The sequence below is a fragment of the Falco punctatus genome, assembly GCF_963210335.1.
Source record: "Falco punctatus genome assembly, contig: scaffold_138, whole genome shotgun sequence".
Taxonomy (NCBI): Eukaryota; Metazoa; Chordata; class Aves; order Falconiformes; family Falconidae; genus Falco; species Falco punctatus.
In genome coordinates this window covers 3,767-22,762 of record NW_027660057.1, presented here as the reverse complement: position 1 = coordinate 22,762, position 18,996 = coordinate 3,767, and the positions used below count along the sequence as shown (strand labels likewise).

The window sequence follows — 18,996 nt, the reverse complement described above, 5'->3', positions numbered from 1 at the left end:
AGGGTTAAGTCTCAAGGTTGAGTCTTAGGGTTAGGTCTTAGCATTAAGTCTTAGGGTTACATCTTAAAGTTAAGACTTAGGGTTAAATCTTAGGGTTAAGTATTAGTGTTATTTCTTAGGGTTAAGCCTTATGGTTAAGACTTAGTTTTAAGTCGTAGTGTTAAGACTTAGGGATATGTTGTAGGTTTAAATCTATAGGGTCTTAGTGTTAAGTCTTATGGTTAAGACTTAAGCTTGAGTCTGAGAGTCAAGTCTTAGTGTTAAGTATTAAGGTTGAGTCTTAGTGTTCAGTCTTAGGGTTAAGTCCTTAGGGTTAAGTGTTAAGGTTAAGTCCTCAGACTTAACCCAAAGACTTTATCATAAGACTCAACCTTAGACACTTAACCTTAAGACTCTAACCTTAAGACTCTAACCTTTAGACTTAACCTAAAGAACTAACCCTAAGACTTCTCCTTAAGAACTAACCTAAAGGTTTAATCTTAAGACTTATCTCTAAAGACTGTACCTTGAGAGTTAACATTAAAGACTTAATCATAAGACTCAATATTAAGATACAACCTTAAAAGTTAACTCTAAGACTCAATCTTAAGAATTAACCTTGAGACTTAACTCTTTAAGACTTAACCCTAAGACTCAACCTTAACACTTAAGTTTAAGACTTAACCCTAAACTTATCCCTAAGACGTAACCCTAATATTTAACCCTAAGACCCAACCTTAACACTTAATCTGTAGACTTAACCCTAAGACTTAACCGTAATACTCAACTTTCAGACTTAACTCTAAGATTCAATCTTAAGACTTAAACTTAAAAATTAACTCTAAGACTTAACCTTAAGACTTAACCCTAAGACTTATCTCTAAAGACTGAACCTTTAGACTTAACCTTAAGACTTAGCATAAAGACTTAAACCTAAGACTTAACCCTAAGTCTCAACCTTAAGGTTTAACCTAAAGACTTAATCCTAAGACTTAACCCTAAGACTTATCCCTATGACTCAAACTTAAAAGCTTATGACTTAGCCTAAAGACATAACCCTAAAACCTATCCCTAAGTCGTAACCCTAAGATATAACCCTAAGACTCAACCTTAACACTTAACCCTAAGACTTAACCTTGAGACTTAACACTAAGACTTAACCCTGTAGACTTAACCTTAAGACTTAACCTAAAGACCTAACCTTAAGACTTTACCATAATACTCAACCTTAAGACTTAACTCTAAGACTTAACCCCAAGACTCAACTTTATGTCTTAACCTTAAGACTTAACCCTGAGAGTTAACCCTAAGACTCAGCCTTAAGACTTTACCTTATACTTAGCCTAAATACTTAACTCTAAGATTTAACCCTAGGCCTTTAACCCTAAGACTGCACCTTTAGACTTAACTGTAAGACTCAACCTTGAGACTTAACCCTAAGACTTAAGCGTAAGACTTAACCCTGATAATTATACTTTAAAGACTTAACCCTTTACACTTTAACTTAATATTTAACCTAAAGACCTAACCCTAAGTCTTAGCCCTAAGACACAACATTAAGACAAAACCTTAAAACTTTAACACTTAATACTAAGACTCAACCTAAAGACTTAACCTTAAGACTTAACCCTAAGACTCAAAATTAAGACTTTAACCTTAACACTTAACCCTAAGACTTAACCCTAAGACTAAACCCTATAACTTAACCCTAATGCTTAACTCTAACACTGAACCTTTAGAACTTAACCTTAAAACTTAACCTAGACTTAACCCTAAGACTTAACCTAAAGACTTAACCCTAAGACTTAACTCCAAAGACTTAACCCTGTAGACTTAACCTTAAGACTTAACCTAAAGACTTAACCCTGTAGACTTAACCTTAAGACTTATCCTAAAGACCTAACCCTGAGAGTTAACCCTAAGGCTCAGCCTTAAGACTTAACCTTATAACTTAGCCTAAAGACTTAACTCTAAGATTTAACCCTAGGCCTTAATCCTAAGACTTAACCCTAAGACCTAACCCTAAGACTCAACCTTAAGACTTAACTCTAAGACTTAACCCTAAGACTCAACCTTAAGACTTAATCTTATAACTTAACCTAAAGACTTAACCCTAAGACTTAACCCTAAACCTTAACCCTAATAATTATACTCTAAAGACGTAACCCTTAAGACTTAACCTAAAGACTTGCCCTTAAGACTTAACCCTAAGACTCAACATAAAGACTTAACCTTAAGACTTAACTCTAAAACTCAACCTTAAGACTTAACCTTAAGACATAACTCTAAGAGTTAACGCTAAGTCTTTACCGTAATTCTCAACCTTAAGATTTTAATCTAAAGACTTAACGCTAACACTTACCCCTAAATCTTATCCCTAAGACTTAACCCTAGGAATCAACCTTAAGACTTAACTTTATAACTTTGCTTAAAGACTTAACTCTAAGATTCAACCCTAGGTCTTAACCCTAAGACTTATCACTATGACTTAACTCTAAAGACTATACCTTTAGACTTAACCTTAAGACTTAACCCTATGACTCATCCTTAAGATACAATATTAAAACTTAACCCTAAGAATACTAAAGACTTAACACTTTAGAGTTAAACTGAAGACTTAACCCTAAGACTTAACCCTTATACTTAACCCTAAGACTTATAACTAAAACTTAATCCTAAGAATTAACTACAAGACTTAACCCTTAGATTTAACACTAAGACTCAACCTTACGACTGAACCTTTAGACTTAACCTTTAAGACTTAACTCTAAGACTTAACCCTAAGACTCAACCTTAAAGACTTCACCTTACCACTTAACCTAAAGACTTAACTCTAAGATTTAACCCTACGCCTTAACCCTAAGACTTGACCCTAAAACTTAACCCTAATAGTTATACTCTAAAGAGTTAATCCTTTAGACTTAAGACTTAACCTAAAGACCTGACCCTAAGACTTAACCCTAAGGCTTACCCCTACGACTCAACCTTTGGAAATAACCTTAAAACTTAACTCTAAGACTTAACTCTAAGACTTAACACTAAGACTCAACCTTAAGACTTAACCAAAAGTCTTAACCCTAAGAGTCAACCTTAAGACTTAACCCTAAGACTCAACCTTAAGACTTAAACTTAAGACTTAACCTTAAGACATAACTCTAAGACTTAACCTAAGTCTTAACTGTAATTCTCAACCTTAAGACTTTAACCTAAAGACTTAACCTGAAGTCTTAACCCTGAGACTTAGCCCTAAGACTCAACCTTAAGACTTAACCTTATAACTTAGTCTAAAGTCTTAACTCTAAGATTTAACCCTAGGCCTTAACACTAAAACATTACCCTAAGACTTAACTCTGAAGGCTATACCTTTAGACTTAACCTAAAGATTTAACCATAAGACGTAACCCTAAGAATTACACTCTAATGACTTAACCCTTTAGACTTAAACTTAGACTTAACCTTAAAGGCCTAACCCTAAGACTTAACCCTAAGACTCATCCTTAAGACATAGCCTTAAAACTTAACTCGATAAGACTTAACACTAAGACTCAACCTTAAGACTTAACCTAAAGACTTAACCTTGAGGCTTCTCTTACCACTTGTCCTCCTGCAGTTCTGAGTGCCCTGGCTCCTCCTTTGAAAACATTAAGGGCAAAAGGAGATCTAAGCATCCGTTATTGGGTACTGGGGGAAACATAGGCGCTTAGGGACATGATTTAGTGGTAGAATATGCAGTGCCATGTGTTGGGTTGGTTAGGTTTATGGTCCTTGTAGCCAGAGGGGGTTGGAGCCTTTCTCCACCTCTCCTTGACCGCCTCTCTCCTGGGCTGGGCTGGAGGGTGGGGAGTCCAAGCGCCTCCAGTGCTGAGTGCCTGCCAAGGAGCAGACGCTCTCAACAAAGCAGACGGCATCCACAGGTGCTGTTTCCCAGAGGACCTCTTGAAAGGAGCCTGAAGCAGGACCTGGCAGCTGGGAGACCCAGCACTACATGCCCGTCATCACAGCTGATTTTGCCGCTTGCATCCTGCTGCCAGTCTCTCCCTCATGTGCATGAGCAGGCAAACCTCTGCCCTGCAGCCAGATGTCTGTCCTGCTCCCCACCTCTGGAGACCTGCCGCCCTGGGTGCCCCGAAGGAGAGGGTCGCTGCTGCCCTCAGCAGTGTCAATCGCTGCCCGTACCTGGGGTTGCTGTCAGTCCTTCCCTGCAGACCAGGCTCCCCACGCTGCCCACTCTGCCTTTGCTTGCTTGAGCTGCTCTTGCCACTTGGGCCTCACTTGCTCCCACTCTGCAGACAGCTGCCAGACCTCCTGGAGGAGATGGCAAGGCAGCAGAAGGCAGGATTAGTCTCCGCTCCTGGAACGGGTGTCCTTCGGGTCTGACCCGTGTTGCTGCCCCTTGCCTCAGCTGGTCGGTTGGCAGGGCTTTGCCCCTAACAGACTGGGGGCTGTGGGGTCATTCTAGGCTCCTGGCAAACACAGCTGTGACCAAAGCCCTCCACTGTGAACAGCCGAGAAAGGACTTGGGCATCTCCCATAGCCCCTGGGCCAGGAGAAAGTGCTTTGTGACAACCCAGGGGGCAAGGAACATCTGAAGGAGGTGACAGACAGCTGACAAGGAGCACATGTCCAGGGGTCCTTTCAGGCTGGCTCTCTGCACAAAGAGGCTTTTGCCGAGTCCCCAGCAGCACGGTAGCTACAGCAAGGCACGTACCTGCAGTGCTCTCTGGCAGTCGTCTGAAGATGGGAGTGTAGAGGTGGGTTTGGCTGGAGAAGCCGGCTCCTGCCTGCCTGCCTTGCCTGCCTCCTTCATCCTGGGGGAGCTGCCTGGACACGGGGGGAGTGCACTGCAAAGAGGCACCAGGAGCAGTCGGCATGAGCACGGGGCAGTTTGCTCTCCCACCTTCGCCTGGTACCAAAGCTCCCCAGGCTGGCAGAAGCAGCACGGGAGGTGGGGCCATTTCTGCTGGCAGGGGGAAGCCTTTCCTGAGCCCCCTCAGATGGACGGGGGAGGACTGCACCTCAGCTCTTGTGTAAGGGAACCACAGGGACGTGGGGTGCACTCAGCATCCACCACCTTCCCCAGTGAGGGGCCCACAACAGGGGAAACAAGCACGTAAGAACCATGTGGCATGTGTCAGGGACCTTGCCGTGTCCCTGCAGCTGGAGTGTTCGGAGGGGATGTCTCTCCTCCATGGGTGCAGGATCCCTTTCATCCCTTCCCACCAGGGTCTCACCTCTCAGAAGTCTTCTTGCCCAAGTCTTTCTGTCTTGTGCCTGGCCCCTGACTTGGCAGTGCAGCAAGGGAAAGCTTCATCCGTCTCTGCAGCAGCTTGCCAGGATGCTCCTCTGCACCTGGCAAAGGAAGAAACTTTGCAGAGCAGCCCCCTGAGGAGTGCCTTTTGACGGAGCTGTGGTCACCAAGCGCAGAGCAGGGCCTCAGCTGGGCAGCAGAGACCTGTTCCCATACCTTGTCTGAGCCTGGACTTTGCTGCAGCCTTCTTGGCCCAGGTGGACAAAGCCTTGGCCACTGCTCTGCTGACCACCGTAAAGCAAAACCTGGGCAGGAAATGATGACACAGGCTTGAAGGGTGACCCCTACCCTCTGCAGCTTCCCAGCACTAATCCTCACAACTCTTGTGTGAAGCATGGCACACCTTCTTCTCGTGGCCATGCAGCCATGCATGGGTTTTATTAGCAATCTCCCCCCAACACCAGACGGTGTAGCTTAAAGCCCTCCCTGTGTGCATCTGGCTCTCTCTGACGGAATGGCGGGCAGGCTGGGCATGAGAAATGCAATGATGGTGCCTGGCCACTCCAGGGGAACACACGTGTAACCCCAACTCGTCGTAAGTTAACCAGAAACCAGCCCCTTCAGGTCAGGTCCCCTCCCAAACTCAACGCGCAATGCCGAGCCCCGGCAAGGCGCACTCCTGATCAGGAGCTGGGAATCCGCCCGCTCGGTCAGTCGAGGGCTGCAGAGAAAATGCACTCACCTGGGGAAAGCGTGGGCAGGAGCAGCCTGCATCCCCCGAGTGCTGGTCGCTCCACTGGAGACAGCTGCACCGGGCATCCACAGCCTCTGTAAAGTGACACAGAGCTGCTAGAAGGTTTCCAAGGCACTTTGCTCTTGGCTCCCAAAGGAAGCAGACCTGCCTCCTGCTCCAAAAGGAAGCCACTTCTCCAAACCCCTTCTCCAAATCTTCCTCCGTGAACATGAGCCCTTGATTTGCTCTGGAGAAGCTGCACAGCAAACACTGAGACTGCACAGTAACACTGCCAGCCTTTCTGTAGGGCAAGAACTCAGAAGCTCAGAATAAAACTTCTTTTCCAATGGAGAAGTCAGTGCGGGTGAGCACGTGGAAAGGTGTCGGACTGGCCTGCCATGTGCAGGCTGGCCAATGGCCATCGGGTTGCTCACCCTTCAAAAGGCTTCCCAAAGTCACTGCATCACCCTCAAAGCCTGAGCAACTCGCAGTGTTGAGCAGAGCAGTCCAGCTGGCCTTGCTCTCCAGCCCTGTGACGCAGTTGCGATAGAAATGCATGCACAAGACATCGTCGGTGAAGGACAGAATGCCAATGTCCTTGAAGGCGAAGGCAAGGCGCTGCCTGTTCCTCAGTTGGAAAGAGTGCAAGAGTATGGTCTCTTGCACACAGCTCTGCACCACGTGCCATGGGAAGGAAGTGGCTCGCCATAGCCACCTGTAGTTCAGTGGCTCGATCTTGACATTGTCTGCAAGGAGGAGGAACATCGTCACTGGCAGAGCGGGCTGAATTTCCATGTAAAATTAGAAACGGAATGCCAGAGAAAAGGTCGTTCATGGAAACGGCTCTTGGGGAGTGGTTATTTTGGGAGGAGCTCAAGCTGTCTGCCTAACTTTGGAGGGAATTCTCTCCAGAGAAATTCTGAAATCCCAATTTCTCTGTGCCCTTTCTGAAGTGCAGAGAGCATGCACCCCAGTCCCAAACAGGGCGCAGGAAAGTGGATGGTGTCCGTTGCCTTCTCACCAGGGATAACCTCTGTGGGGAACGCAAGCTCCCGCAGAGTTAACTCACCAATGTCTAGCTGGGAGACGGGTCTTCGACCCACGTACACCTCTTCCTCACCTTGGAATTGCTCTTGGAACGTAGCAAAGGTCTGAGTCCTGTGACCAGGACCCCCTGCCCAGGAAAACGACACAAAGGCTGACCACAGGGAAGAGCAAAACTCTATCACGTGCCAAATGCTTTCTCAGACTAGATCTGGGCATGCTTTCGCTCCTTGTTGACCAAGAAGCAAGAGCAGGAGAGCTGCTGAGGGACTTCCCTGAGAGAGGCCTGCTGTGAATCCTCCCCGGGAGGAGCAGCAGTGCTTCACCTTTCTTGGCCTTGGCCATCGGGCTGGGTGAGGGTGAGCTTTTCAGCAGCTGCGGGTCTCGGTCGCAGAGTGCAGCGAGGGTGAGGGCAGGCAGAGATCAGGCAGGAGAGGCTGTGCTCACTGAGGACATCCCTAGGGAAACAGGAACTCTGCAGTGACACACTAGGGACACCAGGACACAGGCAGGGACAATATTATGATGTTAGGGACTTCCGGGGGGACACCAGGACTCCCAAAGGGATGTCACTGGGACATTAAAGACACCCACTGGGACACACTGGGACACAAGAACACACGGGGAGACACCATGGTGATATATAGAATGGTCTGGTAATATCTGGACCCCTCCAGGGACACCACTGTGACATTAGGCATTTCCCAGGGACGCCCCCTGGGACATCAGGGACCACCCCCTCACCTTCCCCGGGGACACCAGGACCCCTACCAGGGACAGCACTGGGACATTAAGGACCCCCCTTTAACACAAGCCCTACCCCAGGGACAATGTAGGGGCATTAAGGACTCCTCCCGGGACACCAGGACCCCCGCAGGACCAGAAGCGCACAAGGGACATACTGGGGACACAAGGACATTCCTGGGGACATCACTGGGACATCAGGGACACCAGGACCGCCCCAGTGACACCACTAGGACATTAAGGACCCCCACAGGGATACCTTGCGACACAAGGACATACTGGGAGACACCACTGGGACATCATTAGAATAGCTTTTAGGACATCAGGACCCCTCCAGGGACACCACTGTAAAATTATGAATTTCCCAGGAACCCCATCCTGGGACATAACGGACTACCCACTTGCCTCCATGGGGACACCAGGACCATGCCCAGGGACACCCCAGAATGTCCCAGGGACACACTGGAACACCAGGACTACCCCCCCACCCCCATCCACCAACTCCCCAGGGACACCATTAGGACATCAGGGACTCCCCTGAGGACACCACTAGAACGTTAAGGACCCCCAGAAGGACACATTAGGTCACATGCACCCACTGACAGACACCACTGGGACATCTAGAATGGCCTGGGGACATCAGGACCCCTCCAGGGACACCACTGTGACATTAATGACCCCCACCAGGGACACATTGTGATACACAAGGACCCATTGAGACACACAACTGGGACATCTAGAATGGCCTGGGGATGCCAGGACCACCTCAGTGACAACACTGGAACATTTAGGGCCCCCCTGGAAACACATGACCTGCATCCAGGGAAACTGTAGGGGCATTAGGAACTCCCCCTGGGACACCAGGACCCCCCCAAGACACACTGGGACACCCAAATGCCTATAGGGACACCTGAGAACACTAGGACATCCCTGGAGATATCTGTGGGACACCAGGGACAATCCCGGGGAAATTAGAACCTTCCCAGGGACACCCTAGTGACATTAGGGACATCTTGGAAGCAGAAGGACCCCCCACAGAGCACTCCTGGGACATCAGGACCCCCCAAGGGGACCCTCCAGCAGGTCACTCTCATGCAGTTGTCACGCAGAAGCTCCCCCTCGATGGAAGTCCTTAGCAGCAGGGCAACCCTCAGATCTGCACTGTCAATGAAATGGAGCCCAAAAACCAGACCCCTCCCCATCCCAAAATGGGAGGACCGCCTCCCCACATGACACTTGTTAGTTTAACATTATGCTAGGGGCCAACCAATGTCCTCCTTTATCTTCTAGTGCCGTGACGACTGTGGGTGGTACATGGACGGTCACCTTCTGCCCCATGGTGAACTTAGGGGCCTCCTGCATCAGTAGCACAGGTGCTTCTCCTGCTTTAAGGCATCCAGGCCATCCTGAGCTCACCTCATCCAGCTCTTTGCAGGAGCAAGCTACAGCCCGCCCCTGAGGCCTTAAACAATGTGCCAGAACTCCAAAGGCAATGCCTTTTCCCTCACGCTTAAGAAGTGCAAAGGTCTTTGTCACATCAGGTAATCCCCACGCGGGGGCCTCCACCAGAGCTCACTTTTTTCAGACACTTGAAAGTGGCTTTACCCTCCTCTGTCCCGCCAATAGACCCATGGCAGGAGGTTTTCAGTAGCTCGTACTGAGCTTTCACAAATAAAACACAATTGCCTCCCCAAAGCCAACGCCATCTGACCACCCCGAGAAATCCTCGTAGTTCCTTGAGAGTTTGAGGCTCCGCGAGGCAGCAAATAGTCTCCTTCTGTTGAGATCCCAACTGTCTCTGGCCTTCCAGCACTTCAAACCCCAAATGTGGACGTGACTCCTCGATAATTCCATATCCACTAATTCCCAAGATATTTAGAAGGCTTATCATCAGGGAAAGACACAGCTCCCAAGTCCCTGCTGCGACCAGAACTCTTCCCTGATCATTTTCTGTTCTCCAAATGTCGAACTGCTTTGCCAACTGATTCCCAAAGATTGTCGGGATATTTTGAAAGCCTTGTAGTATAACCACCCAAGTGTATTGCATTTTCCTTCCCGTTTCTGGTTTTGCGCATTCAAAAGCAAAAGGCTTCTGACTGTCAGTGCCCAGGGGAACACAGAAAAAGGCATCCTTCACATCAAAACCTGTACACCATCCCTGTTCCCCTGTAAGGGTGGTTTCATATCTGTATGGATGTGCTACTACAGGATAAATACCTTGAGGTATGTGATTTATTGCTCTTAAATCCTGCACGAAACGGCAATCTTGACCCTTGACCTTTTTCACTGGCAAAACAGGGGTGTTGGATTTTGACGCACAGCCCACCAACAGGTTGTGCTTCAAGAATTTCTGAATTATCGCTACCTACCCATTCCTAGCTTCTCATTCTCAGCGGGGATGATCCAGGCTTTAAGTCAATCCTTACAGGTTTTGACCTGTGGGATTTTCCAGGAACCTCTCCGGCTCGTACAATAGGAATCACAGCATCTCTGACCTCCGGGCGTATCTTTCTCTTTTCAAGGCAGCATAGCCTGTAATAACAAAGCTGCTGCCTCAACACAAACAGTTTCTGGAATTAAGATTTCTATTTCCTCGTTTTAAAATCAGATTTCTGCTTCCAATTTTTTGGAGTAGATCTCTCCCCAAACAATGCTTTTGGAGAATTTGGCTAATATAAAAACTGATGAGTAACCCACTGTTTTCCCAGCTTCATGGCTAAGGGTTTCAAAAATGGCCAAGTTTCATGGGTCCCTGCCATACCAGCAATGCTTATATTCTTATTGCTTAGTTCCCCTCTAAAGTCTTCTGAACAGAGGAAGTAGCCCCAGGATCTACCCAAAGCTCAACTTCTTCACTTCCCAGCTCTGCTTTAACCAGAGGCTCCTCTGGGGAGAGACTCCTCCGCTCCCCCTCATTCCTCGCTTACTGGGAGCAAAGGGGCAGAGGGGCTCCAATCCTTAAGCAGATGGTCTTCTTCTGAATGCCTATCCCTTTTGCACTGTGCACACTGATTATCACCCAACCAAGGGCTGGGCCGCAGTCCCCCTCTCGGGGCTCTGCCCCATCCTCAGGCCCTTGCCCTCGCCCTACTATTTTGCTCTGATACCGCCAACAAGCAACAATTTACTCTTCCCTTTTGACTCTCTATGATGATATGCAATCCAAGCAACATCCAACAGCTTTCCCCTATCTTGAGCAATCACTTCCTTTTAACTTTTGTAATTTTCTTCTAATACCATCCCAGGATTGGCCCACCAATAGAGGGGCCAATTGATCTCATCCCTCTTAAGATTCAGGGTCAATACTTGTAGAGTTGCGGGCTACCTCCTTCATTCTGTTCTGCAGATCTGTGGGGGGCTCTTGGCTATCGTGCCTAGCCTTGTACCATTCAGACATGGTTATTGCCTTAGCCACAGCATTTTGAATGCCAAATATAATCCCTTTCTGATACCGAGTCCAAAGATGCCTGGGTCCGTTAATTTGCAGGTCCCAGTTTGGACCAACAGGGGAAATGATGCTCCACAGTTCCTGTTTTAACCTCAGCTTCCACATGTATTCTAGCGGCTTGACAAATCATCTCCTTCTCACTACTATCAAACAAAACCTGCAGTATTGCCTCTATATCCTTACACTCTGGATACTGTTTTTTAACCATCATTATTTCAAAAACACCAGCCACTTTCTCAGGGTTGTCTCAGTAATTTCCTGCGGTTGCTTTGCAATTCTTCAACTCTGTTATTGAAAACTGGACCGTCACCGTAATGAGTCCTTCATTTCCCACAGTCTTGCGCAGGGGAGCCTGTACCACTTCCCCTGGTTTGGCCCACTCCCACCCTGCGGCTGGGCTAAAACCTTCTGCCCCACTAAATTGCTCTCCCTCTTCACAGCCGCTTTCCCTGTGTGAAATGTGTTCAATTGATTCGTGTCGATATGGAACAATGCTAGGACCACATGATGAAATGTAACCTTCTGTCTTACATACCCTTGTATAACCACACGCTTAAGAAAAACAGAGTGATCAATGTATATAGTTCCTGTATCTTGCAAAGAACATCTGGCTACATACCTAATTTCTGTATCTTAAAAAGGACATCTGGTTACACACCCTGATACGCAGGCTGAGGTGCTAACAGCATAGTGTTAAGTAAGAGAAGTTTACAGGGCGCGTGTGTAAAATCTAGGGTCATCCTAAGGGTGAGCCGAGGAAGACTGCTGACTTCATCCACCGACCACCAGACAGAGATAGAAAGAGCATGCGCCACGAAGTACACGCCTATTCCAAGGATCCATTTACATAAACCGACCCTTTCTTAGAAATAGCTATGAATATGTATTGGTTTAGGAAATATAAACCAAAAATAAACTTTGTACAGCACGCGTCTTGGTGGAGCGGAGACTCCCAGTGCACCCAGCGCTGTTTGCTTGCCTCTATTTGCTTAATAAATTGCAAACTTTGATTGTAATCCTATTTTGGGACTAAGTTATTTATCACAACGACGTAAACACAGTTCCCATCTAAGTGATTAAAAGCTGATAGAAACCATTTAACAAGAAACCAGTTTTACAGTACCTTGTTCTTTCCACTCCTGGTTGTTGCTGCAGGTCTAGAAAACAGAAATATATTTCAGTACTGAAATGCTTACATTGATTATGAATAACACTACAGTTGCTTTGAAAACTTCATTGCAGAAATGAATTAAACTAAAATGTAGTATAACAACTTTGTTAGATGTAGTTGAAGACTGAAACAGTTATTGTCTACCATTATGTCTATTGGAAGGCTATTTTTTTCCACAAGATATTAAGCAAATAGTTGAAATAACTATTCTCTCAGCTTCACACAAAGTGACAGAAATCTTACAGCTACAGACATGTAGCTATACGGTTACGTGCATTCCCTGTTTAATACCAAGGGTTTAGCTCTCTTCAATACTGAGAATCCTTCTCCTACAGGTCAAAGAACTGTAATTTTGGATTCTCTGGTGTCCTGCGTCTGGCTGGGATGCAGTTTATTTTCTTCACAGCAGCCCACACAGCGCTGTGTGTTAGATTTCTGCCCAAAACAGTGTTGATAACACACCAGATTTTTAGCTAAGGCTGAACAGCGTCAACAACTTCTCTTTCTCACTTTGCCACAACCCACACAAGTAAGTTCAGGGTGGGCAAGAAGTCAGGAGGGTACACAGCTGCGAGAGAAAAGTTGGAGCGGGGAGCAGGGCAAAAAATCCTGAGATACCTGCAGTGAAAGAGTAATTTTGCTTTTCTGTAAGTCTCTCCTCGTCCTTTTTAAACACATGTAATACTTCTATGCCTGTGCACACACTCATGTAATTAATCAGAATTTGTGCACGTGACCTTATTGTTGACTTGGCCAGCATGTTCAAAAGCACTCTAAACAAAAGTGAAGTGTTTGTCAACACAAAGCACATCAGGTAGTGTGGTCACACAAAAGAACAAGAATCTTCATATGCATCAGATTTGCCAAAAAACCCAAAATCCAACAAAAATCCAAACTTGCTTCCAGCTCTCAGGGCAATTTTTATCAGTAAGTTTTATTTTCAACATTCCTTATGCATCTTTCTGGTTTGGAAGATGCATTTTGCCTCAGTATTGACATGTAAATCACAGGAATTTGGGTGGGTTTTGTTTTCTTTTTTTTTTTCCCTTTTCTTTTTTAAGAGCAGGCAATAAAATTGAACCTCCATCGTCAGCTTCGTGTTTTCTAAAAAGAAATTTTCTTCACTTTTTGAGAAGCAGTGGACTACTCACTATGGCTTTCACCACTGGGGAAACTACTTCAACTACTACAGTATTAGAAAACCTAAGACACTTACATAGCACTACAAATAAGAATTAGAGATTATTTCCTTAGCTTACCCTTTTGTTGGCATTTTAATCAATTTTGAGCGCTCCCCAGATGAAAAACTCTTTTTGTCTTTTTCTTCTATCGTGTTTTTATTCTCCATTTTCAAACACACATTCTTCCTTAGAGTAATCTTTTGCTTCATTTGCCAATTAGTGATGTTGCCTGGTGGTGTATTTAATCTGTCCAGACATTCCTGTTTTGCCAACGCCTGTGCTCTTGAACGTCTTTGTTTGCTTTTTTCTTCTCAACCTATAAAAACAAAGTTAAGCTTCATGTATTTCTTAGTATTTCTAGAAGACAGAAACACCACATCCAAGATGGATTAATTCAGGGTTTACCCCTCAAATAATATAAAATGATATCTTTTTTTTAATCCACAGAGAAGCATTTTCACAAAATTACACTACAAATTGTATTATTTGTCATTGAGAGTTCTTCAAATTCACTCATCATGAAAGACATAACAAGAATACAGCCCTTAGAAAGAAAACAATAGTGTATCTTAAAACATGAACAACAAAAAAGTGAAAGCATTACAGATGGACAGTTAGAAGGACTGCAGTGTTAGTTGTAACACCACCAGAAAAAAATCAAGTGGAACTGTGCTGGGCTACTGCTCCCTGAACAAGGGGAGGAAAGAAAAAAAAGATCCCAAACACACAAACACAAATGGTTTCACAGGAAAGAGGAATTTTCACGAAAGACAATGAAGACACACCATGCAGATATCACAGCACATGAATTAATAGTCAAGACCCTGTTCAGAAGCTATTTTCATTCTTTGATTCAGAATCAGAACCGACATATTTATATGGATTTCTTTTTATGGCAATAAAGTGATAACCACTTGCACTGGAACCGAGTGCCACCTGCTGTTAAACTGGAACAATAATGCATTCCATTTTCCAAAAATGGGGAAAAAGACAACTCTCCACTGCTCTCTTTATTCACAAGTCACCTATTTCCATTAGAAGAAAACCTAATTTGTAGGAAGCATCTTCCCATCATGACAAATAGCTAAAGTGAATAGGACCATTGATCCGGAGCGAGATTAAAGAATAAAGAGCAGCAGGTGAACTACCTCTTTTGGCAGCTGTACCTTCTCTTTCTCCAAAGCCAGGAATACTATTTGCAGCATTCCTACCTTACCCTTAAATCTTCCCATATCTTGTTTTAGTTCTTCATCAAGATTCCTTTTCAGCATGGCACATGATTGCTGAGCATTCGCAAAAAGACTTTCCATTTCTGTTTTTCCTATTTTGTTGTCAATAAAGCAGTCCCTGGGAAAATCATCACTAAATCCAGAGTCTTTTCCAAGTTCCCTCTCTGTTACAAAAAGTGCATTTTCATCACGTGTAGAAACTGGTCTTATTTTAAGAATAATACTAGAAACGTCATCCAAAAGACTTGGTTTTTAAGCTGTATCTCAGGAAGTATTCACAACCTCCCACTGCATTTCTACTACTTCCAGTTTCATTCTCTTCCATTTCCATAGGAGGCTTTTTTTTTCTCTCTGCATTTGCTAGAGGCATCTTTGTATCATTGATATTATTTGTGCAATCTCCTTCATCTGTACTCCAGGTATCTTCCGTGTTTGCATTTCACTTATCTTGATCAGAAAGGACACCAAGACTCGGATTACAGTTTCCATTTTGGGTATACTTTCCCACCTAGCGTAAGTTTAATGTCTCCAAATTCACCTTTACTTTCTAAGCTGTTACTTGATTCTGTTGCATGAGACAAAACAACATGAGAACTCTTCAGCTCAGCACTGAAGCCATCTTCTGACATTTCTTCCACAAAGGAAGTAGTTTTCCCAGTTTCATTAATTTCACCAAGCAGCTGCTTTAGTTCTGCTGTAACGCTTTTAAAACTTGTTTTCAATTCCCTCTTCTCATTTTCAACCCACATTCTTGCATCTCTTTCTTTCCAAGGTTTTGGACTTAGAACTGCTTGTCAGCACTGTGCAATTCCTCATTTTCTGAGGTAAAATTTCTGCCTTATCAGTGTGATTTTCATGTGCTGATTTTTTCTATCAAGTTGGTAGTTTCTAAAATATATTTATCCTTAAGTAAACAGGTACAGACAGAAAGATTATCAAGAAAAAACATTACAGTTAATCTATGCAATTTATGTTGCAAACTCATCCTGTAATAGAAATAAGGCATTCTGAAAGCCATTTTTATAATAAAAATCAAGGATACTAAATGAAAGGTTCAGTGCATCACCATCTTCTTAACAAGAGAAGGACTTGGAAGCAACAGTTTCTTGGGTTAGATTTGCCTAGGCATTAGGGTTGCTTTTACCTTTTAGCCTGCTTGCTTTCTGTAACTGCTGGCATTTGTCACAGAGTATGTTTATTTTTCACGTTTTTTTGCTTTAATACCATTTTCAATTAAAACTGCCAACACTTTTCTCACCCACCCTCCTCCCTCCATTGCACTCTACTGTCTGGCATTTTACAGTCCCCAGCCGTCTAAGCTAACCCAAGGGGAATGAACATGACAAGCTTTTTACCGTTCACCACACAGAGAACTGGCTAAGGGAGGATTATTTCATCACCCAAGCTTCAGAAATAATAAATTCCATTTCAAGGTGCAAAGGAAAGGATTTATTAGGGAAACCTGTCTGCTCCTGCCCTCATCCCAGAAATCAGGAACCCAAGCTTGCAGGAAAACCGCACCATGCCTTAACCTTACCCAGCCCCCTCAAGCCCCTGTCCCCACGCTCTTTCTCAACAGCTCCGACTGCTTCTGCCCCGTGTCACAGTCCTGCCCACACGCTCCCTCCCCACACGCCTCCTCAGCTCGTGGTGCCTTCTGAACAGGGCCTGCAGCCCTGGTGTCCCAGCAGGCTGAGACCGTCATGCTCCTCGTGCTCCTCTCTTCTCAGCCAGGCCCTGTTCTCCCACGGCAAAGACCCCTCCGCTCACAAGAGGGAAGGAGCACCTCAGCCAGCCACCACCTGTCTCACCCTCTCCCTTCCCAAGCTTACTGGCCAACTACTACCACCTTGCAACAGGTTTAAGTCCTGTGCTTTGCCTGGTAGAATTAGGCACGTCCCTCTCTCGTGATGCCTGGCTGTGGGCTGGAAATAATTTGCTATGCTGTCCCTTCGGGTGTTCCAGAGGACGCCAGACCCCGCTGTGCAGCCCTGCCCTGCACGCCCAACACAAGCAGGACGCCTGCCTTATTCCCCTCTAGGATACCCTCGGAGAAAACCCTTTTCAAACACTTCACATGGCCAAACAAGAGCGTATTTTGCAAAGGCTGGGGCAGCATCAGAAAGATCACCACATTTCAAGGCATTCTCTTTGATCATTTTCTTACAAAGAGGAAGACCGGCATGTTTAATCAATCAGATCAGCGTATTATAGACAAATCTCCCTCTTCACTTGAACGTGCGTTTTGCAAGGCAAAAAAACCCGCATTTGGCTGCACTGTTTCTCAGCAGTGCACAAGAGGAAAAACACCGCTCAAAATTTAAGCAAACGAGCTGAAAACAAATCAGTGTAACAGCAAGCATCCGACATAGTGACAAGGATTTTACTCCACCATAAGACGACTGTATCCAACTTTACTTCAGACTGTAATACAGCCTTCACCTACAGGACATCCCTTCAGCATTATTCACTGACTGGTAAGTTTTCTTTACCTTAGTGTATAGTACAACTTACTGAATCAGACTGTAATCCAAAATATTTGGGTTTACATACCCACATCCCACAATATTCAATGGCATCCTTCATGTCTTCTTTTTCAGCTAATGATATATGAAAGGTAGATCCTGAGTTCTCACGTGCAGTGAAAAACCACACATTTTTATAACCAGCATGACTTAATACTACTTATTTACACCTAGAGTGCATCTTGAATCATCCTACTTGTGACAAAAATCTTAACACAAAATAAAACATCCCCTCAAATTTGTGCACTCCTAGAGAGAAAATTATCATAATACAGATTTAAGATGCATCTGTGTGAATTCCTTTCTTCCAGGGCATTATACTTTTTAATGTATACGGGAAATTTGCTGAAAATCGCTATATATGGTCACAAATAGGCCATTCCTATTTCTTAAACATGCACAACCTCTCTCTCTCATACGTAGATATACACCTCTGTATCTCTGACACACTGTGCGCCACACAGTATTCCTCCAGCAATTTCAGTTTCCCTATGTGTTGCGCACAGAAAATCACAAACAACAAAGTCACAGGCTTGAAATCTTGAAGACCCCAGCTTTATTCCTTGCATGACACAAATGTGTCTCTAGACATGGATCTAGACAGAGTATTTCAGTCAAACTGCTGCCCTGACAATAGACGCCTGAGCAGAAGACCCACTGATGTTGCTGGAAAACTGAATTTTACTTCCAGACATTGCAATACGGATACTGTAGAAGTGATCTTGTAGAAAAGAAAAAAAAAAAATCACTACAAAAAGTTATATAGATGTATTACTGACATGGAACAAGACAAACAGAGCACAAGTGCTATTGGCTGCTCTCCAGAAGAGTTACACACTGGGTTTCTTCTTCCTTCTCTGTCGGTATATCAGTTGCTGCTCACAGACTGGAGTGACGCTGACATAACATGGCACATCCCAGGGTGACAGCGGGTGGGTTACATGAGAGCAGCTGCCATTGCTTCCCTGCTCCCTGAGCACCCAGCAGTTTTTACAGAGCGCAACAGACGAGCAAAACCCATTTCAGGCTGAGCTGGGAAGGCGAGGGGCAGGGAGAGGTCACTCACAGACTGACACAAACGCCCACACAGCCCCAGCCCAGCCTTCCCGGCCCTGGCACTTTGCACTCAGGGGGGCAACTCTCATGGGAACCGGGGGGCTGGTGTCACGTGGCCTCACACAGGGACCATCTGCTTCTGACATGACAAACGGGCTCTTCCCCATCAGGCTCTCCTCTCCCTCCTGACCCTTGCCCACAGGTTCACAGACAAACCACAGCCGCCCCACTCGGGCTAAGGATCCTCTCACTAGGAAGCACACCCGGGAGGAGGTGGCACACAGGCTTGGGCTCCCAAGCTCCCAGGAGCACAGATAATGCAGATTGTAAACTTGACATCTGGTCGTCTTCAGCTCACCTAGGTTTTTGTGCATCTTCATACCTCCTCCCAACTCACTTCATACGCCATTTGTCTGACAGCAGAAGAGCAGGTAATCCTGACACTTAATTTCCACCAGTTCAAAGGGAAACAGCTGGTGTTGAAACCCTTTTTATTCCAGGAGTCCTAGCGTTGCAGCTGAAAAGTGCTTATATGTATAATTTATAATGATGGGTATCTTGAACATAGAATGTTCATGCCACGTTTTTCTAGCCTCAGTATCTCTGGCAAAATACATGTGCAAATCTTACTGCATAAA

At 45.3% G+C, this 18,996-nt stretch overlaps 1 long non-coding RNA gene across 1 annotated transcript; it reads right to left on the bottom strand.

Annotated features, from left to right (window-relative positions):
• Positions 1-127: 127 nt before the first annotated feature.
• LOC308058162 lies at positions 128-3,747 on the bottom strand. Its single transcript, XR_013925699.1, has 2 exons — positions 3,343-3,747; positions 128-2,499 (listed from the first exon to the last, which is right to left on the bottom strand). It is a non-coding gene; the product is annotated as an uncharacterized lncRNA (long non-coding RNA).
• Between the last annotated feature and the right edge of the window lie 15,249 nt (positions 3,748-18,996).